Here is a 14,671-nt window from a genome sequence, read left to right on the forward strand (position 1 = left end):
ACCTGTGCTGTCACTCTAGTTCATTCCCTGCCTTCTTTCAACCATGCCTTATGGACTTCCTGTCTCATTCAAACAATTCTGGAAATGCTGCCTCCTGCAGGAAGTCTTCCTTGACTGCTACAGCCCACAGTTCCCCACTTCCCCTCCCTCTTAGGTATTGCTCTCCTTCACATGCACTTGTTCCTTGGACACTCCAGACAGGGAGCCCCTTGGACCAATTCTTCTCTGGGTCCTCTATGCCAAGCTAAGTGTTTGGGGAAAGTTTGCTGATTGGTCAGTAATTAGAGAGAGAGAGAGAAACTAACAAACAAACAGAAAAACCAGGAACTGGGAAAGGTACAGCCTGTCACTGTGTGTGTCTTTGGGCAAATCACTGCATCTTTGAACCTCTGTTCCCTCCTGGTAAAATGGGACTCATGATCCCTGCCTCCCTCACAGCCTTGCTGGGAAGAAGAATATGAAAGGGCCGTCCTTTACAGAGTGGTCCACTGCATGTCTTCAAATTCACTATGTGTCTCTGGGCAAGATATGGCCATCTTTGGGACCTCTTTACCTCTGATGACCAGGTGACACTGAGGTTCCTCCTGGCTCTGCCCCACCTCCAGATGCTGCCCTGACTCCAGCACATGAAAATCTGGTGTGTTGAGGGCCTGGATCTTCCCCGTGTCTCAGCCCACAGAGGCCCCAGCAGGCCCAGGCCGGGGCCCTTCCTGGGAGTCTCAGGGCTCCAGACTTCCTGGAGCCAGGGAGGGAGGGGCTGGGGCTGGGTCGGACCTGGAGCCCCACAGAAGCTGCTGCTGCCGCTGTCCTACCAACCCACACAGGAGCGGGGAGGCCACAGGACAAACCTCAGGCAGGGATTCTCAAACACACAGGCTCCAGTGGAGGGGCTGAGGACAGCGCTCTAGGCTTGCCTCAGGACCTGGCTACACCCCAGATGTGCTGCTGGGTGAACCAGGCTTTCTCCTCTGTACACTAGGGGCTGTCGGAAGATCAGGACAATTGTCAGTCACTCCCCCTGACCACTGACCACCATCTTTTGCCCAGATTATGCTGGCATCCCGACTTTTTTTTTTTTAGATGGAGTCTTACTCTCTCTCCCAGGCTGGAGTGCAGTGGCACGATCTTGGCTCACTGCAGCCTTCGCCTCCTGGGTTCAAGCGATTCTCCTACCTCAGCCTCCCAAGTAGCTGGGATTACAGGTGCATGCCACAACACCCAGCTAATTTTTGTATTTTTAATAGAGACAGAGTTTCACCATATTGGCCAGGCTGGTCTCGAACTCCTGACCTCAGGTGATTGGCCCGCCTTGGCCTCCCAAAGTGCTGGGATTACAAGCATGAGCCACCTCGCCTGGCCCGCATCCCGACTTTCAAATGATGTATTTGGGTATGTATGGCCAAGTTGCCCACTGTCTTCCACCTGAGATGAAGCAGCCTGAGGCCTGCCCTGAAGACTCCCAGGGTGAGGAGCAGGCTGGGATAACACCATCACTGTCAGGAAGGGATTCATTCGTCCCCAGACCCACTGTGCCCAGGGCCTTGGCACCAAGAGGGTCATGTTCCTCCACCACGCCTTCCTGACCCTCCCCGCTGCCCCCCACCTTCTTCCCTATCTCCCAGCTGGGTGGTGGGGGGCAGGTACTACCACCCCCAGTGACCGAGGCCAGCTCCCATGGCCATGGCCTTATGGAGCCACCACCCTGGCCCAGGCTGGCTTCCTCCCCCAACCTCCACTCTAAGAGTCCCCTCAGGGCAGAGTGTCAGGGATCAAGCCCCCCAATCTGGGCACTTGCCAGGCTGTGCACAGAACTGCAAGTCAATCATTAACTTCAGGACCCAGCCGGGGAAATGAAAGCCACTCAAACTCCATCCCAGTGGTAGGTTTCTCCTGCCCTGCGTCTCCCTAGAGCTACGGGGCACCCCCACCCCAGCCACAAACACATAAGATCATTCGTTCCTGTGTTTGGGTGACCTCAGGCAGGGCTTTGACACTGTCCAACTTGGAGCTGGGCTGGAAGACTGGGGTTGGCTTCCCAGCCCCTCCGTCATTCTGGGTGACCTTGAACAAGTCACTCAAGCTCTTGGAACCAGTTTCCTCATCGGTAAAATGAGTATAAAGGTAGCTCTCCAGAGGGAGGTTGTGAGCGGGGAAGGGAAGAAATGGAGGTGAAAGTATCTGTGAGCCTTCTGCTAACCCCTGAGCACCTTCATCCATGCGGTCTGGGCACAGGCTTGTCTGTCTGGTCTCAGGGAGGCCATCCTTCCCTCTTCTCCACTCCTGAGGGGCAGATGTCACGGGAGGAGCGAGTGCACCAGCAGGGTCCTCACTCCACCACCTGCTGGCCTGCAGCTGCCCTCCAGAGCTCTTGGGTTGTTGCTCATTGGGAAATGGTGAACTCATGCTTGGAAGCTGACAATAGCGTCCTCTGTTAAAATGAAAATCTGATCTAGACTTCTCATGAGACCTCAGTTGAGCTGGTGTCTTCATCTCTCAAGGGTTGGGATGGACAAATTGAATGGTCTCAAACTTTTTTTAAAAAAAGCTATTGAATCTTTTAACGAATTTATTGAATGCAGCTGCTCCGGTAGAAAAGGGAGAAAGGCATTTGCGGAACTGCCTGGCATCAGTAGTGGGCCTAGCAAGGCTTCAAGGAGTGGTGGCATCTGAGCAGCCCTTAACGATGGCTGGGATTTGGCCAGGGGAGACGTAGAAGGGGCATTCCGGGTGGAGGGACATACTTGGCCAAAAGCATGGAGGCGAGAGGGCAGGTCTGTGGGGAGGGGTCTCTGAGAGCCTGTGCGGAGGGAGATGTGGCTGGGGTGGGGGCTGGGCTGGAGCCAGGTTTAGTGAAGAGGGCAGGGGTCGGGTGAGTCCTGGAGACATGGGGGTCTCCACCATCCAGGCATGTCCAGTCTAATGAAGGAGACAGATCTGCATCCACACAGGATGCTCAGGGATCTAAACGGTCTGAGGCAAAGCACAGGGGGCTGAGTCCCATTTGGCTGGGGAGCTCTGGACCAACTGGTAGTCAGGGAAGGCTTCCTGGGGAATCTGTGTGTGCCTGTGTTGCCTCCTAAAGTGGGTGTCTGAACCAGAGGCTGTGTACACTCCTCAAAGGGAGATTCTAAGCAGAGAAATGCGGTGCCCTGCCCTGTCCTCCCCATCCCAGCTGGGCCCCCATGGGCAACCAGGCTCCCTCTACTCACTGCCTCCAGCCTCGCCCCTCCCAGTTCATTCTTGAAGCCCCTAGAATTGCCCCTCTTAACCCCAGATGAGACCAGGCCCCCCCTACTCCACCCTCCAGGCTCCCCACTGCCCCCAGGGTCAAGTCCAGGCCCTCCAGGCTCCCCACTCCTCCCAGGGTCAAGTCCAGGCTTCCCATGGGAGGAGGGGAGACTGAGGCCTGCAGGATCTGAGACCTGTGAGCCTGGCTTCCAAAAGGCAAAGAAAGGTGAGGCCAGGGGCATGGGGTCCTAGCTGCCTCTTCCGGATGGGGCAGGCGGAACTTCCCGAGATAAGGGCAGCCCACAATGGAGGGCTGTGTGGTGTGGCCCGTCTCCCGGCCACAGGAAATGAGTGGCCTCCGCACCATTAATCTGCCACCGCCCGCGGCATCCTCTGGAAGGGCGACTCAGGTTGGGGGGAGATGTTCCTGTGCACCCCACCCACCGTCCCAGCCGGAGGGACTGGCCCTGCCACTCCAGGCCTTCCTTCCAGGACCATACATACAAGAGGAGTCTGCCTGAAGGGGCAGGGGGTGGGGGCAGGCAACCTGGGCATGGGTACTGGTTCCTGGGTCTGCTGCCTGACTGAGCCCCAACCCGCTGTGGAACCCGGGCAAATGCCTCACCCTTTCTGGCCCCCTGGCCCCTCATGGCTCCCCAGGCTCCTTCCTTCTTGGCTGTTCTGGGAGCCTGAGGACAGCACATGCCTGTAATTCTTGTCTTTCTGCCCCTCTCATCACAAGGGCCCCTGGATACATGCTTTACCCAAATATGGGGGCTCTGATGGGATTTTAGGCGTCAAGCGAGGCTGCCGGGGAGAGGTTTGGGGCTTTGTCAGCTATCTCTGCAGCTGCAGCTGAGGTCAATGGGGAGAATGCACAGCCCTGCACCATTCTGGGCCTCAGTTTCCCCTTTGCATCAGGAGGGGTGGGACCCAATGACCCTGTGGGGGGTGGGCTGCTGCGATGAATGACAAGGGACATGACACCATGGAATTCTCACAGTCTCTGAGTTCCACCTTAGCTACAGACTAGCCGTGTGAATCTAGGCAGACCCCTTCTTGCCTTGGGCCTTGGTCTCCTGTCTGTAAAATAGGGTCCCTGCCCAGCCAACTCAGAGGAATTCTGTGACAGTGGGTGAAGATGGGGCCCTGTCTGCCTGTCTGCTACACAGGGAGCGGTTGCTGCCTCTGAAGTGACTGGGCTGGGGATCCACTCTGAGGGGCCAGTCTACAGGCCAGGGAGTGCAGCCCTCCTGCCCCTCCCCTCACCATTTCCCACCTGTTGCACCCCCAGCTCTTGGATGACCAGCCTGAGGTGGGCTTTAGTTGGGAAAGAGGTCAAGCTTCCCCAACCCAGGTGACATTCAAAACAGAGGACAGGACCCAGGGAGCCCCTTAGATCACTAGGGCCAGCTCACTCATTGTTCAGATGGGGAAATTGAGGAAACAGGTGGAGAGTCTCCCAAAACCACACAGGCTGCGGGTGGCTTGAGAGCCCTGGCAGATGCCACGTTCATCCCTGGGCAGTGCCTGACTAACTAGGAGAAAGGAGGCTTCTGCAGTACTGCTTTCTCCTATGGGGCCCTGGCCCGTCATGGAGGCCCTTCCTCCCCTTCTTGGACCCCAGAGATCATTGGCTGCCTCTCTCCCTACTCTGGGGCCACCCAACCGTGCAGACCAGAACCCCCTTCAGTGCCACCCCGACCCCTACCAGACTGCACTGATTCTATCACATTTTCAAACTTTTCCTGGCCTCCCTCCAGATCCAGTCCCTGCCCACCCATCCAGCCATTCACCATCTACTCAGCTGCTGTGGTCTTAATGTGTCCCATAAATTCACATGTTGAAACCTAATCCCAGTGCGATGGTATTTGAAGGTGGGGCCTCTAGAAAGTGATCGGGTCATAAGGGTGGAGCCCTCATGACGGGATTAGGACCCTCGTAAAAGAGATCTCAGGGAGACCCCTCATCCCTTATGCCATGTGAGAACACAGAAAAAAGGTGGCAGTCCCTGAAGCAGATAGTGGGTCCTCACCAGACACTGACTCTGTCTGCACCTTGATCTTGGAGTTCCCAGCCTCCAGAACCACGAGCAATACATTTCTGTTGTTTATAAGCTACCAAGTCTATGGTATTCTGCTATAGCAGCCCAAAGGGACGAAGACATCATCATATCGTCCTTTATAAGACCCAGCATCCATAAGAGGGGACCTTACCAGATGCCAAAATAGGTGGCATAGATGGAAAACTTCTGCCCTGTTCCCCTCCCAGGGCTGTGGTGAGGTTCAGATGAGCTAATGGTCATGAGCATTCTGTGTAAACTGCTGGGATCTGTAATATCACTCATTTCTAGAGCAGGAGAGCACTGTGAGGTGAGTAGCATGAAGGCTTGACACCACCTGGTGCCTTTTGGGAACAGAAGGATTTCCTCTGGCTGAAGCCCAGAGGGTAGGAGGGGAGGGGCTTGGGGCGAGGCTGGAAGTGAAGACAGGGCCAGGTGTGAGGGCCTTGAGGGGCTGGGTTAATGACCTTCAACTGTGTTCTAAGGGTGATGGGGAGCAAAGAGAGGATCTCTAGTGGGGAGTTCAGCTGGTGTGCACAGCCCATGGCATCTCCATCAGGAATACAGAGACCTTCAAAGAAGAAGAGACCACTGGAAGTGAGGATGGCTGAGCCCCAACAGCAGGAGGAGAGGGAGCTCTGGTGCTCCTCGGAGTTGGAGCCTGGAGCCACAGACAGGAGCTAAGCTGGAGAATTCTGGAAGGCACATAAACCTAGGCATGGGCCTTCTGCCTGCCCAGGCCCCACAGGCCCTCCTGACACAAGAGAGGACTCTGGGTTGGTCCTGAGAAGGAAAAAAGGTGTGCTGGGGAGAAGGTGCCTCCTGCCCAGCATGTCTAGGGAAGCCTCACATTAGAATGGGACTCAGCTGGGAGGGGAGAGCAGAGAAGGCTGGGCAGGGCCCAGTTGTGCAGGGTGTTCACTGCACAAGGGCACTGGCTGAGGGGGTGAGAGGGGGTGAAATCCTGGCACGGGGCTGTGACTTCCCAGACGGGGCACCTTTTTCTAACTTTCACAAAGGCACCACAAAAGCTTGATGGGCCCTGTAGCCATGGGAGAGCAAAAGGGGCCCCAAAACAGATTCAGGCACTGAGAAGGCAGGAGCCTAGTAGGCCCAGCACAATCTCTCTGTCTCTTGCTCCCTCAAAACACAACCTGATTTTCCTCTGGGTGAGGAGAGGAGCTGAGCCTTCACCGAGCTCCCTGAGGACCCAGCCTGCGAAGATGGTGCAGTGCTAGAGGCCCCGACTGATTCGGGCACTGGGAGGCTCTGTAGCAGAGCCGTGTGGCTTGGCCAAGAGAGGGGAGGTCTGGCATGGCTGGCCCCCAAGCTCTGCTGCTGCTCTGACAGGCGCTGTCGGGCAGTCCCCCAGGTAACCTGTCTGAAACAAGATGGCGGCCACACTGACAGGTGACCACAGGAGGCAGCAAGGAGTGGGGAAGGGGCCAGGCCTTGTCCGGCTCCCTGTGTGGCAGGTGGTGGCACATCACTGTCCTCCTCTGCAGCTCAGTGTCCTCCTCCACATAGGGATCTGCTCCCAGAGTCTGGGGATATCTCCCGCCCCCCTGGTGCCTGGTGGCTGCTGTCAGTAGGGGCAGACATCTTCATGCCCTACACAGGAAAGCCAGTGGGGGGTGGGAAGCCCAGGTGGGACCTGAAGCTGGAGCAGGAAGGTGTTCAGGAGGCAAGGACCCCTCACCCCAGTGGGGATGCTTTCTCCTCCTTCTCCCATGACTTACTGGGGTTCCTACCTCTCCCACACTTCTTTCCAGCCCCCCCTCACTCCCGGCCACTGTCCTCTGCACACCCCAGATTCCAGAGGGCCCAGTCTGTGTTGCTAGAGCCATGGCTGCCATCTGGAGAGCACTGGCCACCCCAGGCTCACTGTCAGCGCCACACACACACCATCTCATCTAAGCCTCATGACAGCTCCACAAGGGACAGAGATTGCTATTCCCAGCTTATAGATGCAGAAACAGAGACCCAAAGAGGTTAAGTCACTGCCTCATATCGCAGTAAACAGATGCTGCCACAGGAACATAGCCATTCCTAACAACTCTATCATCTATGCTGGCCATCTATAGCCAACAGGCTGCACTGGGCAGGCCTGGTGTCTAACTCCCAGGGCAGATGGGCCAGCTCTGGGCCTGCAAGGACTCCCAGCACAGAGCCATCCTTGGCGCTGTCTTCTGGAGCCACTTGGGATGCTGGCCCTCAGGCTGGAGGCACAGGAAGCTCACCCAACCGGCTTTCAGTCTGGGATGTTTTCTGCACTTCTGTAGACCAAAAAGAAGCCCCTGATACCTGGACATGGTGGCTGACGCCTGTAATCCCAGAACTTTGGAAGGCCGAGGCGGGTGGATCACTTGAGGTCAGGAGTTCGAGTCCAGCATGGCCAACATGGTGAAACCCAGTCTCTACTAAATAATACAAAAATTAGCTGGGCATGGTGGCATGTGCCTGTAGTCCCAGCTACTCAGGAGGCTGAGGCAGGAGAATCGCTTGAACCCAGGAGGCAGAGGTTGCAGGGAGCCGAGATGGCGCCGTTGCACTCCAGACTGGGCGACAGAGTGAGACTCTGTTAAAAGAAAAAAAAAAAAGCCCCTGATGGATGTGGCATAGAGCCTCAGCCTGGAGGGGCTGCAGACCCCAGACAGTCCCTGCAGACCCTGGGGTTTCCAGCCCCCTGTTCTGTCCTGCCTGGGGAAGACTCCATCTGCACACCTGGAGCTGCGTCCTCCTGCTCTCTGGGAACCAGCCTTTGCATGCATGGACAAGAAAAGCTCCAATTACTGAGAGTGTCTAGTTAGGACCTCCCCCAGTCCTCCCTACCTCAGTCCTGGTCTCAAAGCCCTGTGATTTTCGGGGACAATCAGTGCTTGAAGGGCCTTGGGAACCCCTGAGTCCAACTCTACTGTCAGAAAGAGAAGACTGGAGCTCTGTCCAGAGCTGAGAGGCCCAGCCTGGCCCAAAGTCACATGGCCTGGGGACCCCTGTTCATTCCCTCACCCTGTGCCACACCCTCCTCCCTTAGCTCAGCCCTGAGAGGCTCCATCATGGGGCCCAGCATGGTTTTAATGCCCAAGAATGATGGGGCTCCCACTCCCCCCAGGATTTAAGTCCAAGTTCCTTGGCCTGGCATGTCAGGATCTGGGCCTGCCACCTGTTCCAAATGGGTCCCCCATGACTGCCACCCCTCACCCCAGCTGGGCTTAAGCTACATGTGCATCTTCCACATCTCAGCTCCCCACTCCAGCACCACTGACCACCCATCAGCAGGCCAGTGTCCCAGGTCCAAATGTACTTGAGTCACACGTCCTCTCAGGTCCAGTCACCTATGGCCATGTCACATGATCACCATGGTTGCCAGGACCACTAGGGGGCAGTTCTCAGAGGAGGAGGTTAACATCTCAGTGAAGGCAGATGACTTCTGATGGGGCAGACCAGTGAGCACTGGATGGCAGAGCTCCTAGGCCCTCAGGGTCATCTAATCCAAATTCAGCCTTGTTAAAGCCAGGGGCTGGGGCCAGAGAGGGCCAGGGACTCGCCTGAGGCCACACAGCACATGGGTGATAATGCTACACAGCAGTGGCATATGGGGAGCCCTCATACTGGGTTCCACAATCGATGAGGCCCTGTCACCCCCGATGCCTCATGTAATCCTCAGAATGACTATATGAAGTAGCCCCTAAAATCCTTATTTCCAGATGGGTAAGTAGGGGTTTGGAGGGCATGCTGCACAGCTATGGAGTGAAAGAACCAGGACTAAACCCAGGTCTCCATCTGAAGCCAAAATCTAGGGCTCTTGTGGTTGTACAACATTGTTAATGTTATTAATGGCATTGAATTATACACTTAAAATGGCTAAAATAGCAAACTTTATGTTATATATATTTTACCACAATTTAAAAAAATTAATAATGCAACATAACAAAAGCCATTAATTGTACACTTTAAATGGGAGAATTATATGACATGTGAATTATATCTCAATAAAGCTGGTTTAAAAAACAAAAAATGTCTTGGGCTCTTAACCAGGATGTTCTGCAGACTCTTGTGTCAAGGAGCTCAGAGAACGGGGGGGATGGACATTCTCCAAATAGGGGGAAGGAGCTCCGATGGGGAGCACAGGTGGCTGGATCCCAAAGGGGTTCTCAGGGCAGGCTGCAAGCCATACCCACCTGTGGAGCTTTGTAGCTGCCCAAAGGTCCAGCCTCCACCCTCTGGAGATTCTGTCACTGACTACACTAGGGTTGAGATCACTGCCCTTCCCATGCGGAGGCGACACTAAGAGGGTTTTGAACGATGAATAGGAGCAACAGGTTGGAGAGGTTTGAGGGAGAAAAAGGAGTCCAGATAGAGCACACAGTGTCTGCAAAGGCCAAGATGTGTGAGCAGGAGGGGCTGGGTGTGTGTAATCAAACCCTGCCTACCAGCCAAGGAGAACCGTGTCAACTTCTGCTCAGGGGCCAAAACCAACAGAGGTGTGGCTTGCGTCCTGGGCACCCTCCCTGCCACCTTCCTCCCTAACCCCCACCATCACCTGAGGCCTTTTTAGTCCATCAGTCAATAGCCTAGATTTACAGGGTAACCAACCAAGACTACCTATGAACTGACAGCACACTCCTTTCCTTCACACATACCAAGGAAAGAAATCCAGAGCCACTGGAGGGAGGCATCTGCCTCAGCCTTGAAGGTGCCAGTGATGGTGGCAGCAGCCCATCTGGAGCAGCCACTGTGGGGACTCTAGCTGTAGCAGGGGAGGCACAGCCAGGGCTGCAGGTTCCATGGAGCCAGTGGGGCCAGGAACAGGTGGTGGCCCCACACTCTACTGAGTTGGCAGGATGGGAGCCCCATGCTCCTGGGCGCAGTTACAGCCACCCAGTCATGGCTCCCAGCCTAGGCATCCCTGTGCTATCTGGCCTACAGGCTTGGAAGTGCCTGCTCCCAATGCCTGCTCTGAGTTTGGAGCTTTTGCAGCAGGCAGCAGTGTCTGGATAAGGGAAACACGAGGGCACCTGAAAGCTCAGAGATGCCAGGAACCACAGAGCCCCAAAGCGGGTGTTACAACATGTCACAGCCCTGGCTCCGGGAGCCCCAAGGTCTGGGCTCCCACAAGGGCCACAGCTTTTCTCTCCTTCTCATCACCTGCAATGTGGCAAGCAGGGGGCGTGTAGCCAAGCCCAGGCACTGTTGTGACCCAGCTGGGTGTGCACATGCTTGGGGTGGCACTGACACGCCAGCCCCCTGCCACCTCAAGCCCCCTCTGAACATTGGGTGAGGAGTGCTACAGGAAGGCTGGGGGCCAAGGGTGGCTCAGCATGAGCCTGCAGATGTCCCTTGGTGTGAACAGCATGGGCATTGTGAATGACATGTTGATGGCATCAGGAGGCAGACATGTTCCTAGGCAGGAAGGGACGGGTCCCTGTGAGGCTCCACCTTCAAGCCAGGGACAATCTGAAGCATGGGGGCTGGGCTGTCAGTGCCCGGAGAAGTCAACATGGGGAGTGAGAACTTCATTGATGACTGTTTGGCCAATAGGGTGGTGCTTTTTCCAGACCCACCCATGGTCACCCATGGACCAATCAGCATGCACTTCCTCTATTCTGAGCACATAAAAGCCCCAGACTCAGCCAGACTCATACACCTGCTTGGATGACCTGCCTGTGGAAAGGAGCTACCCACTACAGGTCTCCTCTCCACTGAGAGCTGGACACTCATTGGGATGACCAGCCTGCAGAAAGGAGCTGCCTACTTCAGGTCTCCTGAGAGCTGTTCTGTTGCTCAATAATGCTCCTCTCTGCTTTGCTCACCCTCCAGTTGTCCAAGTACCTCATTCTTCCTGGGTGCGGGACAAGAACTTGGGACCTGCCAAATGGCAGGACTGAAAGAGCTGTAACACAGACAGGACTGAAACACACCCCCCCCCGCCCCCCGCTTACCATATTGTGGGCAATGAGGAGAGAAAAGCTGCAGCCCTTCTGGAAGCCCAGACTTTGGGCTCCCTGAGCCAGGGCTGTTACATGTTGTAATACCCTCTTTGGGGATCTGTGGTTCCTGGTGTCTCTGACATTTCGGGTGCCATTGTGTTTCCCTTTTCCAGATGCTGGTGCCTGCAGTGGAAGCCGCTTGGTACATCTAATCCAGCTGCAGCCTCGCACAGAGCCAACACCTGGAGCTGACCACCCCACCACAGCTGGCCTGGCTATGTGTGGTGGCCGGACTCTGCGCTCACTTGCTCACACACCCCTCGCCGCTCCATGCCTGACTTGACTTTGGCAGGATCCAGGCCAGTAGCAGGAACCAAGCGCAGCCTGTCAGACTGAGTGGGTGGAACAAACCCAGCAGGCACAAGCAAAACCCAAGCAGAGGTGCCACCAACCACAGAGGTTTCCAGCTGGTGAAGCAACACCCTAAAGATCCTGTAACACCAGGAAGGGGCTTGGAGGGAGACCCAGGACACACTGCTCTGAAGGTGCTGCTCTGTGGAGAGTGAGTGGGGCCCAGCTGAAGCCAGCTGTGTATGTGTTGATGCACTCATGTGAGCATGTATGCACAGCCCTGTTTCTGCATCCATGAATTGGGGATAATGCATCTACCTCTTTTGTGTTAGAATAATCACTGCAAAGCTCTGAGGAGACCAGTAGCTGCCAGGAACTGGAGGAATGGGGAAATGAGGGTTCCTTTTAGGATGATGAAATTGTTCTGGAACTAGACAGTGGTGATGGTTGCCCATTGTGAAATACTGAATGTTACTGATGGCACATTTTTTGTTTTTATTGTGTGTTTAACACACAATAATGAGTGGATGAATGGGAAAAAAAAGCCATGAGGACTACTGGGATGGAAAATGGGAGGCAGTAAGAGCTGTCATTCACTGAAAACCCACTGAGTGCCAAATGCAGGATCTAGACATGTGAAATGGTGGGTAGTGGAACCACTGGCCTAGTCAGCAAACCCTAAGCCCTTAGGAGAAAGGGGTCTTCCTAGAACTGGCTGAAGGGCAGTGAGGCCCAAATATTAATAGATGGAATCCTGCTCACAGGCACAGGCCACACAATATTTCAGGAGGACGTCGGGACATATGTTGTTTCGCTGCCCATCTAGCCCCGTTCCTGTTTGGGAGGCTTCTTGGCAGGAGGCAGGACTTCGGGTCTGCTACAGAAGCTGAAGTGTCTACCCGGCCCCTCTCCTCTCAGCCCCACACCTCCCTGTACCGAGGGCATGATGTGAGATCCAGCTCAGCCAATCCGGCACCCTGGCTGGGGCATTGCATCTTGAAGTGACCTCAGTGATACAGACACAATGGAGAAATTCTTATGGGAGGTAGATGGGAAAAAAGGTGGAAGGAGAGGGGTGGTGAGCAAATTTATCCATTCAGGACATTTTTACTGAGTGCTTATTATACATGAAGTACAGAGTGAATTAATGAATGAGGGAGAGAATCAGTGGGTGGGTGTCTATGCGAGAGCCCGCCCTTGATAAACCTCAGGGGGCTTCTAGGTAGGGCTGAGGGGCTGGCAGGGGACCCGGGATTGGCATATTAGTGAGTGGGGCTGGCTTGGGTCACAAGGATGTTCACTGGTATTCTCTTTCAGAGGCCAGGCAGGGGGTAGGGTCCCTGACAGGCCACCCACCCCATAAAAGCCCTGATTTATGCTCCAGCCGCCTGCTGGCCATGATGTCGTCTGTGCCTTGTTTATTTATTTGTGAGAGCCAGGTTGGGTTCTGGCTCCTTGGTTCTTCTGTCTCCATGTGTTCTAACCCCACATGATGAAAAAGACGGATGCCTTGGAATTATTTTGCATGAAATTGCTGCGGAAAACTATTTGGCCCGCATTTGATTTCACCTCTTGTTACAGGATAATTTGTTATCCTGAAACGTGCAGCAGCTGGAGGCCTGGAGGAGCAGATGCTCCTGGGGAGACACAGGCTCCCCAGGCAGGGGTGGCGGCTTCGTGGAGCAGGAGCAGAGCACTGCTTCTGCCAGGCAGACCTGGTCCTGACCCCACCAGTGCCCCTTCAGACTGTGGGAAGCTCATGGAGCCCTAGCTGAGCCTTGGTTTTCCTGTCTATAAAATGGGGATAAGGCCACCTACCCACCAGAGGTAAGGACTGAATGGGGTGATTCACAGAAAGCACTTAGCACACAGTGATTGGCCCATGGGAAGCCTCCACAAAGGTTTGTTATTATTCCTGGAAGAAAGGATTGTCCAAGAGAAGTGTTAAAGAATGAGCAAGACATGAACTGGGTAAAGATGTGTTTTCTGGCACAGCATAAGCAAAGACAGGGAGGAGAGAACCACAGCTATCATTTGGGGTACCCAGAACTGAAAGAAGGCAGACAGCAGTGCGAGAGGATGCCAGAGAAGGTGGCTGGATCAGCTATGAAGGGGTGCGTGGAAGCCAGTGAAACAGGGAGCCAGAGAAGAGTGGTGAGCTGGGGAGGGACGAGCTCTGATTCCCCCACTACAAAGAGCACTCAGGCCAGGAGGGCAGCTGGGTGAAGCCTGCAGCCAGCTGTACGGTCTCGTATTACTTTCCAAGGGCTGCCATACACAGTGCCACACACTGGGTGGCTTAAAACAACAGAACGTATTCTGACAGTTCTGGAGGCTAGAAGTCCAACATCAAGGCGTTGGCTGCACCATAGTCTCACTGAAGGTTCTAGGGAAGAGCTCTCCTTGTATCTTTCTAGCTTCTGGTGGTAGTTAGCAATCTTTGGCACTCCTTTGCTTGCAGCTGGATGGCTCCAGTCTCTGCTTGTTGTCCCATGGCATTCTACCCTGTGTCTCTCTGTCTTCTCTTCTTAGGGCCCACCCTACAGCAGTATGACCTCAACTTAACTAATTATAACTGCAAAGACCCCATTTCCATGTATGGCCAAATTCACAGGTATTTGGTGTTAGGACTTCAACGTATTTTTTGTGGGAGGTGAGGAGTAACACAATTCTACCTCTATACTCCCTCTGTCCTCTGCCCCTCAGTCACTGAGGAACCCAAGAGCTCTAGGATCCCAGGACCCGTTCACTGAGGAATGTTTCCTGCTTTGGGTTGGAAGCAGGGTGGGGAATCGCCATCCTTGGGGGGCATAACAAGCCCTAGGGGATAAGGGGATAAGGGGAAGGTGAAGCCAAGACCAGGAAAGGAGGAATGGAAGGGCTGAGGCCATGGCCTACAGCGGAAATGCAAGGCCAGAGCTGGGGCAGGCTCTGGAGGTGAAGTGAAAGGTGGCTCTGAAGCCCTTGGAGAGGGAGGGTCTCACAGCCAGCCCCTCTGGGTACAGCAAAGCAGAGGTGGGGAGTGAAGGCTGGATGCTGGGGAGCTCAGGCAGGATAGAAGCCGAGTGAGCCGAAAAAGCTAGGAATGGAGGGGCTCTTT

At 55.0% G+C, this 14,671-nt stretch overlaps 1 long non-coding RNA gene across 1 annotated transcript; it reads left to right on the top strand.

The window, feature by feature from the left end:
- The first annotated feature begins 10,962 nt into the window (after positions 1 to 10,962).
- LOC134807300 (uncharacterized) lies at positions 10,963 to 12,004 on the top strand. Its single transcript, XR_010147399.1, has 2 exons — positions 10,963 to 11,050; positions 11,394 to 12,004. It is a non-coding gene; the product is annotated as an uncharacterized LOC134807300 (long non-coding RNA).
- Positions 12,005 to 14,671: the final 2,667 nt, after the last annotated feature.

The sequence above is a fragment of the Pan troglodytes genome, chromosome 9 (assembly GCF_028858775.2).
Source record: "Pan troglodytes isolate AG18354 chromosome 9, NHGRI_mPanTro3-v2.0_pri, whole genome shotgun sequence".
Taxonomy (NCBI): domain Eukaryota; kingdom Metazoa; phylum Chordata; class Mammalia; order Primates; family Hominidae; genus Pan; species Pan troglodytes.